The sequence below is a fragment of the Gossypium hirsutum genome, chromosome A11 (assembly GCF_007990345.1).
Source record: "Gossypium hirsutum isolate 1008001.06 chromosome A11, Gossypium_hirsutum_v2.1, whole genome shotgun sequence".
NCBI lineage: Eukaryota > Viridiplantae > Streptophyta > Magnoliopsida > Malvales > Malvaceae > Gossypium > Gossypium hirsutum.
Window position 1 is genome coordinate 21,647,443 of NC_053434.1, and position 16,200 is coordinate 21,663,642.

The window sequence follows — 16,200 nt, forward strand, 5'->3', positions numbered from 1 at the left end:
TTTCATGCTTTGATTTTGTCATTTGTGAGTGAAATTATGAAATAGGACCTATGTGAAAATGTTTGAAAATGCTATAGGCTAAATTGAAGTGGCCAAATAAATAGGAGTGCAAGATAGGAGGATTTTCATGACAAACCTCCCATTTTACATGAAGTGGCTAGCCATCATGTTGTTGTAGACAATATGAGCACTTGATATCCATAATTTATGGTACAAATTGATACAAATTGATAATGGGTTAGGTAAATGTTCCATTATAATGGATTAGGTAAATATTCCATGATAATGGGTTAGGTAAATGTTCCATGATAATGGTTTAGGTAAATGTTCCATGATGGGAATTTAATGTCTTTTGTATTAAAGAATTAAATGGATGAAATATCAAATTTTATTAAAAGAAAAAGGGGTGAAAAGAACAAAGATTTGTCCATCTTTGTTCATCATAGCCTAAAGTTAGAGAAGAGAAAGGAGAGGAGAAAGCTCTTGAATGTTCGGTCACTTGGGGAAGAAAATTGAAGGTAAGTTCATGGTAGTTTGCTTCTATCTTGATGTTCATGAGTTCTTCTTGATTCTACCTTAACTCTTGAAGCATATTTTGGTTTTTAGTTGTGCTGTGAGCATTTGGTCATGAATTAAAATGAAGGAAATGGTTGTTGTTTCATGTTCTTTTGATGAAAAATGGAAGATAGGTGAAGTTGAGCCAAACAAATGAGCATGCATGTGCCTTAGATGCTAAGGGGAAAAATCGGCTAACATGTTGTGCTTTAAAATGATGAAATAGAGACTATACTTAAGTGAACTCATAGATATGTGATGATTGATTGGTGATATACATGTTTAAATAACATGCATGCAAGTTATGTGTGAAAGAGTGAATTTGGTAATAAATCTGCTTGGGACAACAGCAATAATGTGACTTTGGAAAATCACCATAAATTCTGGGAGATGAATTAGAAGCTGAATAAATTATTTAATTAAAGCTTGTTGAGTCTAGTTTCAAATGAAATAAACGAGAACATATTTTGAATTCTGTACAATGAGAAATTTGATTCGTAATGAAGAGTGGTCAGATTAGTCAAACAGTGAAACATGGGAAACTTTAAGAAAAATCTGGTATTGATTGGCCATACCAAAAATTCTAAAAATTTTATGGATAGAAGATATATGAGTCTATTTTCAGGGAAAATTAACGGCACTTGATTTGGAGTTTCGTAGCTCTAGTTATAAATGATTTAGTGACTGTTGCTCAGGAAGACAGCTTGCAGTGAAATTATGATTATGTGGTAAACATTGACAAAAATTTGTTAATGAGTTGCTTATTGTTTTCTTATAAGCTTACTATGATCTGTAGGTGTGGTTGGCTGAATATTGTAAGGGGTTAATACGTAGTTCGTATTTGAATTGTTAGATTAATGTGTTAGTAATCCAATTGTAGGCAGTTCGTGTGTGGATCTCGTCAGCATATCATCGCAAACAGGTGTGTAACTAACACCCTCTTTCTTAGTCTAGATTGGCAAAAGTCGAAAAGCCGAAATACCGAAAACCGGTATTTTGTAGATTTGCGAGTGTGCGAATGCTCGTGAGGTAAATCGATTAATGTTTTTGGTAAGCTGCAAAATTTGGATTGCAAAGTGCATGATTTTTGTGCCCTCGATATTTTTGGGCTTAATGGGCCAAAATTAGAATGATGGGCCAACGGGCCCAATTCGGTAAGAACCCTCGGTACGTAATTCTGTTAGTACGTGAAAAGTAGGAATATGCATGAAAAACCCTAAAATAGATAAATTACTGAAATACCTTTAAAAATAGAAAATTTACAGTTTTACCCCTAGTAGATAAATTACCGAAATACCCCTAGGGTTAAATTGACCTAAATGCATGTTTGACTGTTGTTATTTACTGCATGCCATGTTGTTATTATCTGATGCATGGGATTGGGATATTGACGGAGGAAGTACTGAAAGTGGCTTGTCCACGTACTGGAGGCTTTGCCTCAATTTACTGTTAATTGAGCAGCAATGCTGCAACTGTGGAGTGATGGGCTGGGTGGGTTGAGCTATCCCCACATGGAGTGTATGGCTGGTACGGGTGGAGTGTAATGGTTGGTGGGTTGAGTAGTCTCCCCAAATGGGCTTGCATATGTTTATTGATGTTGCATGTATTTTGAAATGGGCCTATGGGCCATACTATTATCTAAATAAGGGGCTAAGGCCCAGTTTATTGTAATCTGAAAAGGGCTCTGGCCCATTATCACTGTTACCTGAATAGGCTTAGGCCCAATAGGCTTGAGCTGACTTGGGCTTTGAATGGGTTTTCCTTACACACTGAGTTTCCCCAAACTCACCCTTTTATTTTCATCCACGCAGGAAATCCCCAACCACAGTGGGCTTGGAGCTGTGAGGGAATTCGGAGTGGCCACCCGTTCTGAAAGTTTGATTTTTTTCTGGTGAACTGGATATCCTTTTATTTACGTTTGAAGTTTTGGGTTTTTAAATGTAATAAGGCCGCTTAATTATTTTTGATGGTTTTAATATGTATTACTATGATAGGTAATACTTATTTTAATTGTTGAAATTAGATAGCTTTAGGGCTCGTTTTCAAAAACAACAGTTGATTTCAAAATAACACGACAACAAGCAAAGCTTCCGCAATGAAAGTATTTTCCAAAATTAATCACTTTTCCTAAAAATGACTTAATCAAATCGGTTTCCTAGAAATATCCATGACGTTAAGGTGTGGCAATGGCGGTATGCATGTCTAGGATTGGATCCGAAGGGAGCTTGGTACTTAAGCAGTCCGATGGACTCACCACCTCTTTTCCGGTTTCCTACCTGGTGCACAGCTTCCATTCACTTTAACCTTTAATGAATTAATCTTTTGAACTCAAGTACGATTTTCTGGACTTAGAATGGAAAATTTTTTTTAATGTTTTTGATGTGGCATGCCAGATCCGGCCATAACTTCTGGGCCGGGTTTGGGGTGTTACACCATTTTTATCGGCCAAATTAGCACCAACTACATTTTCCTCGTTACTCTCAGCAGCTCTTTTATTTCGCAGTTTATAACAATCTGCTTTGACGTGACCTAACTTTTTACAATAGCGACACCTTTTATCTCGTTTCTTTAATGCTACCAAAACAGAAGCTTGCCTATCTGTCTTTCTATCCAAATGAATCTCATTGTCGAGTTTGTCTCTACTCAACAAATGACCCTTCACACCATCGAATGAGAGTTTGTCTCTGCCATAAATCAGGGTCTCCTTGAAAGACTTGTATGAAGGGGGTAAAGAGCACAATAATAGCATAGCTTGATCTTCATCGTTAATATGAACCTCAACATTCTTTAAATCATTTAAAAGAGTAATAAATTGACTAATGTGTTCTTTAAAAGGCTCACATTCGTTCATGCGAAACGTAAATAGACATTGTTTCAAAACTAAACGATTAGCCAGAGACTTAGTCGCATAAAGAGTTTCTAACCTTTTCTACAAGGTGGATGAGGTCTTCTCCATAAATACCTCCTGCAATACCGTATTCACGAGGCATAACTAGATTGCAGACAAAGCCTTTTCATCAAGCTCTTCCCATTCTGTTTTATTTAGATTCTCAGGCTTTTTCCCAGTAACAACCTTTTTCAAACCGGATTGAACTAGAATTGCCATCATCCGAACTTGCCACAGATTGAAATTTGTCTCACCATTGAACTTCTCAATTTCAAATCTTGTTGCTGCCATCTCTGAATAGGCTGATCTATGAAAATTAAACTTGCTCTGATACCAGTTGTTAGGAATCGACCCGATTAAGCAACGAATAAGAAAATAGCGAAAAAAATTGAGAAATTGAACACACAAATTTAACGTGGAAAAACTCTTCCAAAGAGGATAAAAAACCACGGGCAAAGATAATTTTACTATAATGGAAAAAGAACGAAGAATACAAAAGATGGAGATAAAAACTAAATCCCGAAAACCCGAAAGCAAAGAACCCTGAAAACGTAAACACAAAATTCTCGACATGTGTTATGAGTTCTAATCTCTAATGGGTGTGTTTTTCTAAGGTTGTAAAAGAGCCTATTTATAGGCTAAATTCATAGGTCAAATAATAATAAAATAATCTAAACTAATCAGTGTTTGATTAAAACAAGTAAACAGAGTTTAACTTAAAGATTACTTCTCAAATTTGACTGAAAATATGAGTCATATTTAACAATAGATAACATGAAAATTTGTCATATAAACAAATCATAAATATCGCTAACATAATCAAACTGATATGTTTAGCCAAAACATAATAAAAATGTTATGATAAGAAATCCATAAAAAAAATTAATGATTGATAACCAATCACCATTAATGATTAATTATCAATTAGGTTTTAATAGTCAAGCATTAACTTATATTTTATAAGAATAATATTCATATATAGGTAATAAATTACCGAATCAAATCAATTGAAGTCAAAATCACATGGGTTATGTCATTGTGAATTGAAAGACAGTAATTTACAAAAGATAATATCAAAAATTGAAAGTAGAAATTACGTAGGTTTAGTCCATAGTAATTTCAATTTCAAAGGAAAAGTTAAATTTTTTATGTATAAATCCTAAACGGATTGAATCGTAATTAAGCAAAACTTAAAAGAAATTTATCAAGAATTTAAAAAATTCAACATGAAATATCATATATGAAATTTGAAAATCGAATCAATCAAAATTAATAGAGAATCAATTCATTCTCAATGATTCAACATGACGAGGCTCCGATGCCACTTGTTAGATTTGTAAAATAAATTTAAAATAAAACTGAATAAACCAAGATCTATCATGTCAAATCATCAAGAATAAATCAAGAATAAAACTAAATGCGAAAGTGTACCTGAATTGATGAATTCCTTAAAGTTATACCAGATCTTGGGGATTTGATCTTCCAAATTAGCAGATAAGAAATTTAGAGAATATCTGCTCTCTCTTTCCTAATGATGTGATATTAGAAAAGATATCTTGTGTATAATTTGAGGACCATAACCCTAATATTTATAACCTTGGTATATTAGTTCTAATTAAATTCTAATTAGCCCATCATTAATTAGAATTTAATTAGAATTCAATTACTAGAGTATCTGCACATATTTGACCCATACTTTATTTAATAATTAAAGCCCAATAAAATTCTTAACCAAATTAGATCACTTTTAATTTGGGCTAACCTATCATGATAGTAAATAATAACATGTAATTACCCTTATTATATATGTGATGTCCATATTTTCCAACATAATTTCCACTTCACTACTATCTTGGCGTATTCCGGGCATTGTCCCTCCTGGTACATTCTATTACCATACACCTGAAACAACAATAAACATTGTAAGCTCAAAAGAACTTAGTGAGCCTTATCACAAGAATACCTTGGCAGATAATTTATAAGATTGGAAGAACATCAGTGTGCCAGCTACCTTTCTGAACCGCTTACTTCCATTTCGAGTGGATACTATCACAGTTTCGGCATACATTTCCATGGCAACTATCATACTCTTAATGTGTAAATTCTTTCTTAACTGCCTAATTGAAGATCCTTGTAGACATTTCGTAAATCATAGGTACTTCTCAAAAGAATGTGCCTTCAGAGCCCAATTTATACATATAATCTCTTAATACACAAACTTACTCTAGAAAAGTTGTTCATAGATATTAATCATTGGTGGATACATACACATTTTGCGAATACTTACGAAGATCTAGGGGTGTTCAATCGGTTAACCGAACCGAACTACCATTAATTAAATTAACCGACCCTTTTAAACCCTTAACCGTTAATCGAACTGAGCTTTTCGGTTAATTCGGTTTGTTAACCAAATTAATCGAAATTTATATACTTTTTTATTTTTGGTTAAAAAATATAAAATATATAAAAAAATTTACCGAATTAACCAACTGATTAATTTATACTTCCAAAAAATTAATCAAACCGACCGACTCCTGACCGAATACGTATATATTATAATATTATTTATTAAGTTCGGTTAATTCTGTTAACCGACCGATTTTGAACCAAATTAACTGTTAATCGAACTTCCAAAAAATTCTTAATCGACCATCGACTGAATTAATTCGATTTTACCTAAACTTTGCACACCCCTATGCAGATCTGAATTCATCAAACTACTAATTAAATCATACCTTGGTTCGATTCCGTAAATTACTGGCAGTGTAATTGCAAAAATTGTTACTGGTGGATTATCCATATTGAGCTACGACTCTTATTGTTTTGGTGTTCGGCTGATGAGTTTTGGGAAACTCATGGTGTGTAGCTAATTGTTGGGTGGGATATACACATTGTTTTCATATGAGCATGCCCATGTATATATATTGTGTTTTTATGATGCCATACTTTACTGTGATATCAGAAATGTTGTTGGCTCTATGCTTTACTGTGATTTGATTGTCTATATGTATATAAACTGTTTACTATGTTTAAGACTCACACGGAGCTTTTTAAATCTCATTCCCATAATTTTATCCTTACAAATAATCCTTGAGGTTAGGATCGGACATGGTATTCAGAGGTCTCATCTCAGTTTTATTTAATAGAGTATTTTTAAATTTAACTTAATTTTTAATATGGTTTTTGGGACTGGAATTTTGTTACTTTTAAATTGTGGCATGGGTTTGTTTTTAGGATTTATTTGTATTTCATTAAACATTGTATGAACTGGTCAAATGGATAATAAGACTAAATTTGGCATGTTTAAGTTTAAAATTAAGAGGCATCACTTTTACACTGCATAATAATGAGATGGGAGTTTTAAAAAGGCAAATTGACAAAATCAAATGAGTTTTATTTTTCAAATAACATGACTTTTAATGAATTGGCCTCTAAATTTAATCGACTTAATAATCAGACTTTTTTAACAACTATCTTAAGTTTTTTAAAATAAAAAAATTAATAATAACGAAACTAAATGGTTTTACTAGGCCATTTCATGGCCAATGTAGCCTTCAGAATTCAACCATAATGTTTGGGTCGAGTTAGGGAGGTTACATACATAATAGAGTTAATTTAATAATTTGCTATGTTTGAAAATGCTAATTTGGAAGTCAGCAAATGAACATAATCATGTATATATCCAAGTTGATATTTGTAGTTTAGTATGATTTGTAAATAGGTTAAGTTGACATGATAGATGTGTGATTGAAATGTATATGTTTGTCATATGCTTGTTGAATTTTGACAATGTTAATTCTTGATTGAAAGTAGCATGATTTGGCAAATGGCTTAAATGAATATGAGACATATGAAATGGCACCATTGGATGTTCATCACGACTCGTCTTCATATTCAATTGAAAATCAAAATAAGTCAGAATAACCCAGATAGAACTTTGACCTGTTAACATACCATGTATCTCAGTATAAACTTTGAAATTTCACGTTTTATTTTCGACCATTAGAAATTCTCTTTTTATTCAATCACATTTTAACGCTACTTGATCTAAAACAAGTAGGCGTTACTAGGAACCTTATGTAAAATGTCTTGTACAATCTCAAAATTGTTTAATACACATATTCACTTTAGGAAATATAGACTTTATCTTAATTCACACTAAAATTAGTGATCTGCTTATTCTGAATCTGCTCTCAATTCATTAAAAAATTCAAATATTTTCATTGCATCTTATAAATTCTCTGAAGAATTAATGGTTTAACCCTTGACTCCGTAATAATCAAACTATCATAATTTAAGGTCATTTAAGTGAAGCGTTATGGTAAATAATGTAGTCTTCTCTAGTTTAGGTTGAAGTAGCAAATTCGACGTTTTCCTATAATAGTTTCATCATCAGCAATATAATTATCAAGAAATTCCTAATGAATCATCGTTCGAGACATTGCCGAAACCCGGATCATCAGATTCATAAATGCTGCAGGAGTATTAGTTAATTCATAGAGCTTTGCTAAAATTCATAATCTCCATAATAGATTTTAAACGTTGTTTTCGGCATATCTATATCTGTAACTTACAACTGATAATAACCAGATTGGTAATCTGTCTTTAAGAATAATGAAGCACTTTCCAACTGATTGAATAGGTCTTCAATACAAAGTAATGAATGTTTATTCTCTATTGTGACTTTATTCAATATGTAGAATCTAAATACAAACTCATCAACCCTTCTTTCTTTTTCACAATACAGTACAAGTGTGTGCCAAAGTGATACAACTAGTTGAATAAAACCTCTGTCGATTAATCCTTGCAACTGAGCTTTTGATTCTTTTAATTCTGTTAGTGACATTCTGTATAGAACAATCGAGATTAGAGTAGTTCCTGACATAAATTTTATGGAAAACTCAATGTAATGCCCCGAAAGTTATATTTTTGTTTTTGTGAATTTAAAACAAACAATTCTGTATCTACTTCAGTGGTTAAGTGTTTAGGGTATGTGTGGGAGGTCCCAAGTTCAAGCCATGTCTTTGGAAAATTTTGGTATTTTTCTGAATAAAGCCTTAACCAAGTTCTGGGTGTGTATCGACTATCGTCAGTTGAACAAGCTAACGATCAAGAATAAGTACCCATTTTCAAGGATAGATTACTTATTTGATCAGTTCAGAGGGGCCTTTGTGTTTTATAAGATTGATCTGCATTCGGGCTATCATCAATTGAGAGTTAAGGAGGCCAATGTGAGTAAGATGACATTTAGGACTTGTTATAGACATTACGAGTTCCTAGTTATGCCATTTGGTTTGACTAATGCACCAGCGGCATTTATGAATTTAATGAACCAAGTATTTCAGCCCTACCTAGATTAGTTTGTAGTAGTGTTCATCGATGACATTTTGGTGTATTCTAAGACAGAGGATAAGCACGATAAGCATATCAGAGTGGTTCTACAGATTCTTCGTGAGAAACAGTTGTATGTGAAGTTTAGCAAGTGTGAGTTCTGGCTTCGGAAATGACATTTTTGGGATATGTAGTTTCTACTGAGGTGATACGAGTCAATCCTCATAAGATTGAGGCTGTGTTGGACTGGAAACAACTGAAGAATGTGTCTAAGGTCCGCAGCTTTTTAGGGCTGGCAGGATATTACTAACGTTTCATAGAAGGGTTCTCTTTGATCGCGGCTCCGATGACTAAGCTGCTGCGTAAGGGGGTTTCTTTCGTTTGGACTGATGCACAGTAGGAGAACTTTGATAAGCTCAAGACAATTTTAACTCAGGCTCCTGTTCTGATATAGCCTGAACCTGGTGAAGACTTCGTGGTATACAGTGATGCGTCGCATTTGGGTCTGAGTTGTGTTCAGATGCAAGACAGGAAGGTAGTTACTTATGTGTCTTGACAGCTTAAGACTTATGAGGCCAATTATCTGACTCACGATTTGGAGTTGGCAGCGGTAGTCTTCGCTGTGAAAATCTGGAAGCATTACTTGTATGGTGAGTGCTTGTCCTCAAGCAAAATCCTCAACTCATAATCAAAATAAATTCTTCTCAACTTATAATTTCTATCGATAATATCTCAAAATAATCCATAGGTAATCATACATTGAAAATTCAACTGAAAGAACATCAAACTTTCAAACATTCCAAGTTGAGTATTTTATCATGAAAACATAGGTGTCTCCCATCGTCTAAGTAATTACCTTTGATTCAAAATGTCACAGAGTTTCACATCCTCACTAAAGATTCACTCAAATCACTCGAGGTGTTTAAGGACAATAAATAAAGAACTCAATAGTCAATAATGAAAAGTCATTACCATAGGCTTGCCTGAAAATCAAATCACCACCACTATAAATTGAGATGAAACATCAATCAAAAGGTCTTTAAAGGGTTGTAACATGGCTTTGGTTAGAGGGTGTGGTCACAAGCTAAAATAAAGGGTTAGAATCGAGATTGAATTGAAAAATTGCCTAGCTAGAAAAATGGCTAGTCATCATTTGCGTACAACAGAGCTTTTTCTCAGAATATGAAATTTAACTCTTTAGCTCAGAAGATCACTACTACTAAAATGTATACATGAATATATATATACATATATATATTTTAAATTAAGAACAAGTCAAATTACAAAATAGAATAAAACATAGCTAAGAAACTATTCCAACTCAAATCTCGACAAAAATAGGGATCAAATTAATTTAGGGGATTTCAACAATAATGGGTTATGGGTTAATATTGAGGGTACATCAATGAATGAGTTGTTAGGCTCAAGGGGGTTCACTTAAGGGTTAGTTGTGAAGGTAGGCTTTTATGGAGTCAGTGGGTTAAACCTAAGTGCCGTTATCATTTTGACATATCAAATCAAATGGTGTGGTCTTGACATGCATAATCAAGCAAGTTCTAGAATAACAATTCAATACTGGCGCACTCATAATGAAAATGAGCATGAAAGAAATAATAGATGTTCTAAAGGCTCAAGATCTCACAAAAATTATGGCTTTTTGATGTTTAAACTTGTGAATTCCAACTCAAGATAATACCTAAACTTAGGGAAACAACCTAAAAGTTTTTAATTCTTCAAAAATCAGCTTATCAAGCTTGATTCCCTAATGTCTTAAAGTTTAAACAATCAATGCATAAATGCCTATGTTTTAATTCAATATATATCAATAAAAGTCATGAATCAATCAAAATTTATCCTAGACATGATATGAAAGCTTTTCAAGGGAACAACGTAATCATTCAGGGATTTTTCTGATAGTGAAATGAATATCCCCCCACACTTAAGATGTACATTGCCCTCAATGTACAATGATAGATATATAGAAAATGATATAAATATAAGATAGGGAGAGAAGTGAAACTTTTTGAGTGATGAATGGATTTCCTTGAACTGGAGTTTTGGAGAATAATCAGCATGAGGGTGGAGGAGGATACTCCGGCAGTGGTAGAGGTTCATTAGTTCATAAGTCTGCGCCAAAAGAATATTATATCTGGTGGTAGCTATGGTCGTGGCCGAGTAGGACATGGCAGTCGTGGAGAACCTTTCTCGGTGGAGTTTCAAGTTCCTGAGTAATAGTGAGCTTTGGAGTTCTTTCTGACTGAGAGCAAATCAGGAATTATTTAAGAGGTATACTGAAGCATGATTACTCGTAATGAAATAACCGAAGAATAGAAATAAAAAAAAGTTAAGATGAAATATTATTAAAAGGAAATAAAATAAAAATAAAAATTTCAAAATATAGAGATAAAAATAAAATAAAATAAATAATATGTGTTCATTGAGAAATTGGGGCACACGGCCGTGGGGCACGCCCGTGTGCTCTAAGCTCAGCCCGTGTGTTTTGTATTTTCTTGAAATTAGGTGCATTGGTGTACACGGCCATGTTGCACGACCGTGTCGATCTCTATTCACTTCTTCCACGCCCGTGTAGGAAGGCGCACGCCCGTGTTATTTTGGCAGTTTCGCCCACGGCCATGTAGCATGGTCGTGGCTACTTATCGCATCCCGTGTTGGGGAAGAAATTTTTTGCCCTGTTTTCACACAGCCGTGTTGTATCCCGTGGTATGTGCACGGCCTACAGCATGCCCGTGTGCCTGGCCGTGTGGTTCTGAAAAGCCTGTGCTCAATGATTTGGTTAGTATGTTAGGTGTTAAACATTAAAATTTAAAGAAGTTAATTCAGTTAGTCCTCAGGTTGCCTCCCGAGAAGCACTTATTTATAGTCTAACTTACCTCTCCATTGAATGATCATGGTGGTTCGAAGAGTTTATACTCCTCATTCCTGCTGTGAATCTCATCAAAATAAGGTTTTAGGCAAGTATTGTTTACCTTAAAAATGCCGAACTTGGGATGATTTACCTCGACTGTACCGAATGGGAAAATGCTAAGTACCATAAGAGGGATTTCTTCATTCGGTTTGGCAGTGATAATGTGAGGATCTGCGGCATCTAATAAAACTCTATCTCCAACCTTAAGTTGATTTGGAAAGGTATTGAGCTTGTTCTGGCGTAGTTTTGGTTTATCATGTGTTCTCGGTTTATGTGTCCGCCATTCATTTAGCTCCTCAATTTGTAGCCTTCGTTCTTCACGAATAGGTCCTCTACTATTTCTTGAAAATGGCTCATGTATTTCCTTCAAGCTCATTTCTTGCAAAGTAGGTTGCACCATATTGTTAGTTTTAGTAGAATGATTTAGACAATCACATTTAATTTTTTATGTGATACCGAAATTGCGAGCTTGAACGGTGATTGTTTCGTCTCCCACACGAAGTGTGAGCTCACCTGTGCCAAGATCAATAATCGTTCTAGCAGTTGCTAAAAAGGGACTTCCTAAAATCAAAGGAGTGTTGCTACCCTCCTCTATGTCTAGAACAACGAAGTCAACGAGAAATATAAATTTATCGATTTTAACTAGCACATCTTCAATAATACCCCTAGGAAACCTTATAGTTTTATCTGCTAATTGAATGCTCATCTTAGTCTGTTTGGGTTTCCCAAGACCTAGTTGTTTAAACATCTTGTAAGGCATAACGTTAATACTAGCCCCTAAATCAGCTAATGCATTATTAACATCTAAAATACCAATTAAGCAAGGAATCGTAAAACTCCCTAGATCTTTTAGTTTGTTGGGTAGCTTATTCTGAAGAATGGCTGAGCAAACCGCGTTCAACTCCACATGCGACCTGTAATCTAACTTTCGTTTATTTACTAGAAGCTCATTTGAAAATTTGACTGCGTTCGGCATCTGCGAAAGTACTTCAATAAATGGTAGGTTAATATGTAATTTTTTTAAGAGTTTAAGAAATTTACCAAATTGTTTATCTGAGCGGTTTTTCCTTGTCGTATTATGGTATGGCACACGAGGTTATTCTTTACTTATCAGTTTCTGCTCATTGTGGTCTACCTCAGCTTTACCTTTGCTTATCTCAGTTTCTTGCCTTGGTTCTAGTTCAAGTGTGACTAACCCTTCCTCATCTTGACTAGTAATCGCGTTGAGTTGCTCTCTTGGATTAGATTCTGTGTTGCTTGGCAAGCTACCTTGTGGTCATTCGGAAATCAACTTGGCAAGATGTCCAATTTGAGTTTTGAGCCCTTGGATCGATGCTTGTTGATTCTTAAGTGCTATCTCGATATTCTAAAAACGAGTTTCTGACACCGATATAAGCTTTGAGAGCATCTCTTCAAGGTTCAACTTCTTTTCCTATTGGTATTGTGGTTGTTGAAAACCCGGAGGATGTTGTGACCTTTGATTTCCTTGACCGACCCACGAGAAATTGGGATGGTTCCTCCAACCTGGATTATAAGTGTTACTATATGGGTTATTTTGGGGTCTAGAGTTATTGTTACCCATATATTGGACTTGTTTGGGGTTGAAAGGTTGATATTCTGTGCATGCTCCTCCTCCATTCAAATCTCACCTCATCACTGGATGTACCTGAGTAGAACCACACAAACCGTCAATCTTTTTATTTAAGAGTTCTACTTAGTTAGATAGCATAGTAACCGCATCGAGGTTGAAGACACAGGCTGCTTTCGTTGGCTTTGTTCTCAAAACTTGCCACTGATAGTTATTTAGTGACATCTCCTTAATAAATTCGTAAGCCGCCTCAGGTGTCTTATTATTGATAGTTCCTCCAGCGGCTGCATCAATCATCTACCGAGTCAAAGGATTCAGGCCATTATGGAACGTTTTAACTTGTAGCCAAAGCGGTAACCCATGGTGAGGGCACCTTCTCAAAAGGTCCTCGTATCTCTCCCATGCATCGTAGAGTGTCTCTAAATCCATCTGCACAAAATAAGAGATATCATTACGTAATTTAGCCGTTTTAGCCGGTGAAAAGTATTTTAATAGAAACTTTTTGGTTATTTGTTCCCAAGTAGTAATTGACCCTCGTGGTAACGAGTTTAACCACTGTTTAGCTTTATTTCTTAACGAAAAGGGAAACAACTGAAGACATATGACATCATCAGAAACGCCATTGATTTTAAATGTATCGCAAAATTTTAGGAAATTTGCCAAGTGAGCGTTGGGATCCTCGTCCTGCAAACCATCAAACTGTTGTATCATTTGAATTGTGTTAGGTTTCAGTTCAAAATTATTTGTAGCAAGAGCAGATCTAACTATACTTGACTCAGTTCTTGTTAAATTAGGTTTAGCATAATCATACATAGTGCACAGAGCAGGATTCTGATTAACAGCAATCGCAGGAGGTAGCGGATTTTCTTGGTTTTCAGCCATCTCCTTGGTTGTGGTTTGAATATATTCCTCTTGCTCGTTCTCTGTGTATCTTAAGCTTCGCCTTATTTCTCTTTGGTTTCTGCGAATTGTGCAATCGATCTCACTGTCAAAAAGTAATGGTCCTGTCGGGTTTCTTCTAGTCATAAACTATAAGAACCTGCCAGAAAAAGGGAAAAGAAAGAATTAGTAATAAAATTAGAATAAAATTTAAATTGCAGTAAAAGTAAATGGCTAAAGTAATAAAAATTGAATGTTCCTAATATCTTAGTTTCCCGGCAACGGTGCCAAAAACTTGATACGTGATTTTCATGACAGGTTTTAAATATTTATAATGAATCGTTCATGAAACTAACTATTATCACGATGAAGGCAAGTGTACCTATCGTACAGTAGTATAGGTTTAGCAAGATCGGATTGTCGAACTTAAAGGAACTAAAAGTACTAGTAATGACTGTCTTTTTATTATCTAGCCTAAGAATAATGGGGTTTGTTTTAACTAGCTAATTAACTAAACTAAGAATTCACAGAAAATAGAATTTGGGAATTACTTGTGGAAAACTTGATTGATTGAGACAATACGTAAGGAAAAATCCACCTCGACTTCACTTGTTATTTGACTCTGAATCAGACGATGTATTCATTTGACTTGATCCGTAGAAATCCCTAAGTTATATTATTATCTCTCTCGAGACTAACAACGTCTAGCCCTAGGTTGAATAATTGATATCTCTTTGTAATTAACTCCCTAGGGTTGCATTAACTCGATCTATGGATCCCCTTATGAGGTTTCACCCTAATCCGACAAAATCTTGTCACCCTATCTCTGGGACGCAACCAAATCTGCTTAATTATGACAAATGTACTCTTAGAAAGGGTCTATTCCTCCTCTGAATAAGAGCTTAACTTGAATCAATATCCTGGAATATCAAAACAAGAATTAAGAGCACATAATTAAGAATAAGTCAAATATTTATCATACAATTTAGATAATAATAACAAGATCTATCTTAGGTTTCATTCCCTTTAGGTATTTAGGGGTTTTAGTTCATAACTAAAAATGTAAACATCTCAGAAGAATAATGAATACAAAACATAAAGAAAAACCCAAAACTCCTGAAGGGAAATTGAGGGGAGATCTTCAGTCTTGATGATGAATCCGACTTCTGAGATGGATCAATCGGCTTTCCTTGAGCAGTTCCCTACTTCCTTCTCTGTGTGTCACCTTTCCTCCTCCTAGAGGGTGTATTTATAGGCTTTGGAATGCCTAAGAACCCTCAAAATTGGCCTTTTCTGAATTGGACTAAACTTGGGCTCGGTAGGGACACGTCCGTATGACACGCCCGTGTGCGATTACTTCAGGCTGTGGTCAAGCTTGTTAAATAGGCCCAGGCGTGGGGTTCACCCGTGTGAGTCGTGCTTCGATTCTGCTAAATTGACACGGCGGTGTGGTCTGTCCGTGTGAGGAGGTCCAGGTCGTGTTGATTTCGTACATTGGCCCATTTTCTTCGTTTTTGGCCCGTTTCTCGTTCCTTTCACTCTCTTATGCTCACCTAAGTATAAAATATAAAATTAAGGCATTAGGAGCATCGAATTCACCAATTTTAAGGAAAAATCATCCATAAAACGTGTTAAGCATGGGATAGAAATATGTATAAATTACGGTTTATCAGTGAAAAGTGTACTATCTATACTGATCACAAAAGCCTCAAATATCTTCTCACTTAGAAGGAGTTGAACCTTAGGCAGCGTAGGTGGGTTGAACTACTTAAGGATTACGACTACACTATCGAGTACCATTCTGGTAAGGCCAATGTGGTAGCTAATGCGTTAAGCCGTAGGGCTATGACCGATCTAAGAGTGATGTTCGTTCGACTGAGTCTTTTTGAGGATGGGAGTCTGCTAGCTGAACTTCAAGTGAGATCAATATGGATTGATCAGATCAGAGATAAATTGACGGGGGAAAAGTCTCTGGAATTAGGTTTTCGTCAAGTAGAGAGTGGTGTTACTACGGACGAGTTTAATAAGGATGGG

General features: G+C 35.1%; 1 non-coding gene across 1 annotated transcript; it reads left to right on the plus strand.

Annotated features, from left to right (window-relative positions):
- Window positions 1–13,642: 13,642 nt before the first annotated feature.
- LOC121210641 (small nucleolar RNA R71) lies at window positions 13,643–13,749 on the plus strand. Its single transcript, XR_005905755.1, has one exon. It is a non-coding gene; the product is annotated as a small nucleolar RNA R71 (small nucleolar RNA).
- The last annotated feature ends 2,451 nt before the right edge of the window (window positions 13,750–16,200 follow it).